Source organism: Fragaria vesca, linkage group LG1 (assembly GCF_000184155.1).
Source record: "Fragaria vesca subsp. vesca linkage group LG1, FraVesHawaii_1.0, whole genome shotgun sequence".
Lineage (NCBI taxonomy): Eukaryota > Viridiplantae > Streptophyta > Magnoliopsida > Rosales > Rosaceae > Fragaria > Fragaria vesca.
In genome coordinates this window covers 9,635,301-9,639,356 of record NC_020491.1, presented here as the reverse complement: position 1 = coordinate 9,639,356, position 4,056 = coordinate 9,635,301, and the positions used below count along the sequence as shown (strand labels likewise).

At 34.3% G+C, this 4,056-nt stretch overlaps 1 pseudogene; it reads left to right on the top strand.

Moving 5' to 3' along the window:
* Window positions 1–2,777: 2,777 nt before the first annotated feature.
* Window positions 2,778–4,056, top strand: part of LOC101294801 — a 2,352-nt pseudogene continuing 1,073 nt past the window's right edge.

The window sequence follows — 4,056 nt, the reverse complement described above, 5'->3', positions numbered from 1 at the left end:
TTTTCTGATCAAACTCATTCAAGTCAATTCCAGCTACCTAGTAACCAGTCATCTTCTAAGTAATCTAGAGTTACCGCTGCTTAAGGGTTGTATCACTCCTCCGTATCTTCATTCTTCTGTGTCCTTCGGACCCATCAGACATACCATACCAAATCAAGAACCAAAATAAATATCGTGGTAGATAGTCACCTAATTTACTCTGTGACCATGCACGCAACCACATGTACGTTATTATTGCTCAAAGCCTGATAGCCCCAGTCCGCAATAACTAGCTATATATTAAGTTTCTTATGCTAGAAATGTATCGATTTGTGTTGTCAAAAATGAATGACTAGCTGAACTCCGCACTTCAATGATACAAGAATCCAATAGAAACTCATCAACATCATGTACTCTGTAGAAAGTTAATCATAATGCACCGGTGATAATTAATAATGTCTTATTTTACTTAAATAATCACGTGTATTCACTCATCAAGAGGGGGAGTTGAATATTTGTGCACATGCATGTACATCCTTCGCGGGTTTGTAGCCATTAGCCGTTTGGTATACCGGCGTTATTCTACCATCTTTATTGGCATTGTGTCGGTTTTAGAGTCTCCATGATCGCTATGACCAATTTTTCAGTCTCATACGTACTGGAGAGTTCATAGCTCCCTTATCCGACACTAGAAGCTAGGTTCACATATATATATATATATATATGATGGTATAACATTGATTTTATTGTTACATTCTACTAGTAAAATAATTTTTCTTTAAATAAATTATTTTCAGTTAATATATAAGAAAAATACCATATAAATTACAAAGAGAACCTCCTAGAGTCGTAGGACAACTTTAGATATGAAAATCATAGTTAAAAGCTATGTTGCACGGACGCTTCACACCCCTGGACTGTCGGAGTGTCCGACACAACGACACACCTCTGACACATGTCGGAAAATGTTGACTTTTCCGACACGTTGACCGACATGCCATCTCAACCTCTGACAAGCCACGTCATCAATTTTTAATATATATATACAAGCTTTCTTGGCTAAGGAGGTATTTATTTATTTTTACGGTGCGGATTTCCGCTTTACACTCACTTTTCAATCGAATTTTCACATCTCCACCGTCTAATATTTAGATACTAATGTATAGATCATCTTTGTAAAATTTCAGCTAATTTGGTTATCATTAAGACACTCAAATTCGATTAAACCAATGGATGAACATAATTTTGTCGAACTCGAACCGTTCATGTTTATAACAGTTTATAAAGAGAGGTTTAGATGAATTATGGAATGATTGAAATTTTCTTGTCTATTAGGTACGTGTTAGAGGGTTGTTGTGTTACTAAGTTGATGCCTAATTTTTTTACAACCTATATCGGAACTAGTCATTTGATTCTCTTTAATAACTTCCATTTAATTCTCTTTAATGTTATTTTAATATGTTTATGCAATGTGTTGAATTTAGACAAAAAAAAAATTGAATTTAGAACATAATTTTGGCAATGTAATGAACTTATTTCATATTTTAGTATATTTTTTATGTATTAAAAATACATAAATATATTATTCAATTTGCGGTGTACAAGCCATGTCGATACTATGTAAAAGATGTCATCCAACTTTGTCCAAGGTGTAATCAAGGAGATCGGAGGATTGAGAAGAAATTCGACTACTAGTGTTTAAAAATTATGGATCGAGCATGAGAATACTCAATTTAAAGTTTCCAACACATCTAGCTAGTTTTTTTGCCAGCTTTAAGTTATTTTAAAATGGTGAATCGACAAACTATACAATTTAAAACCTGGTACAAGTAAGGTTTGAAAATTCACTGGTCCTTTCAGGATGAAGCTCATACTTAAAACGTCTAAAAGCCGCCTAGGCAACCTTGTTTTAGAACACTGCTGTTGTCAAATTTTAAAAACTTCGCAAGTGCACGAATCGTTTGTAGTATAGCTTATATGCAAATACGAGGTCGTTCCAACTAGGGATAGATAACTAACTTTCAACTCTAACTAATGACCAAATTACTCTAACGACTAACAAGAAAACAAGAAGATATTTTTGTGATTTTTGTAAACAATAAGAAAAGAGTAAAACAAGCAAATTGAGAATGTCACACAAGATAATTGAGAAGATGTTTTGAAAAGTTGTAAAACAATGATGGATGAATGCTAGGGCTTCTAACTTCACCGTCACAATCTTATTCGAGTTCCTAGTCTTCCGATTACTAACTACTAAACCGGTGTTGAAAAATTCGTCATATAAGTCTTATGGCAGAGTACTTATAAACATAAGTTCTCCAAAGCATAAATACTATCTTATAACAGAGTATAGTATCCAACAATTCTTAGAAGTATGGCATCTAATCTCTAAGGGTCAATGAAGTTCGATGAGAACAAAAGGACTCACACAAACCAATAAAACATGGCATCTATCTTATCAATCTATGGTTTTTAATCACAAGAAGCATTCAAGATTCAGCATGGGCATCTACCTACTCTTGCATCATATAGCTTAAAACAAAACCCTAAAGGTCGCGAGTCTCTAGTATTTTGAAATAAGCAACAATTCTTATAGAGATTAAAAACTCAACATCAATCCAATAAATAAGTAATCATCCAACTAAAAACATCAAATAGTCATGCTAAGGATTCATTATGACCCTAACAAAAGATTTAGTTACTAAGAGTCATAACAAACACGATGATAACAATGAAAAACATAAAAAGACTAAAAGGGAAAAAGAATGAAAGGTTGGTGATGATGACAGCTTCCAAATATGTCACGTCTCCGGAAGCCCCTTCTCTATGAAATTCGTGCTCTTTATATAGGGGAGATTTCCTACTCATCTTTGGCTTCAAGTTTCTTTGTAAGACTTGGATTCAGACTCCTTTCTTGATATGGAATGAGAAAACCTTGAGATATCTATTGTAGAACTAAGAATACATTTACTCCTTGAATCCTCATCTGCATTATTGTCCCTTGAAGCATTAGAGTTGATGATCTTGTGCCATGGAACTTGAGTTCTCCACAAATGCTTGCAAATCCGAGCACATTTTCTGATTTGACCTATCTTCATTCAAACTATCATAACTCGGTCTAGAAGTATCGAAATTGAGATCCGTAAACTTCTACAGAAAGTAGACATATGTAGTTTTCCAATAATATAAGGCACATAGTCTGATTTGATCTGAGTAATTCCCGGTAATTCAGAGAAGTTTGGATGTTCTGCACATGCAGATTTTGAGACTTAGGATTGCAGTGGCCTTTGAATCCTTATTTGCGCATTTTAGCTCATTTTCTTCTCCATACGACACAAACCTACAAGAACACTAAAATAACGTAAATAATTCATAAAGAAGAGAACTAAACACAAATCTCAAGCATAAGACGCTTAGAAATATAAGATAATATGAGCACATCAACTGCATATAGTCAATGTTTGAAAATTCACTAAACGTTACCATGAGCGTGTATTTCGTCTGTTTTAAGCCGTGTATGTTGCTATTGAGTGAATAGTGCAAAACGTAGACAGAAAAGAAAACAAGTTAGACAACGTAGTCAATAAGGTGACTAATGACTAGTGACCAGCATTAGGAGTGAACAATTTTTCAGAAAGTCTATTTTTGTATGCTAGTTAGCTCATGTTACTGGTAGACTTAATTCATGTTACTAGTAGCTAGACTTTGCATCTTATGAAGAATAATTTTCCAGAAAGTCTATTTTTGTATGTCAGTTTGCTCATGTTACTGGTAGACTTAACTCATATATTAGTAGACTTTGAACTTAATTGAATTAGAATATTCACATACTATGTGAGAGGAGTGAGAAGACAGAGCATACAAAAGGAATTAGTTTCTTGCAACGAGATCAATTTTGATAAGAAAATGACATATCAATGAGATGAGAGAGAGAGAGAGAGATCGACGAGACAAAGGTATTCAAATTGTTTGAGTTAGAGAGAGAGAGAGAGAGAGAGAGAGAGAGAGAGAGAGAGAGAGAGAGAGAGAGAGAGAGAGAGAGAGAGAGAGAGAGAGAGAGAGAGTAGAGAGTAGTAG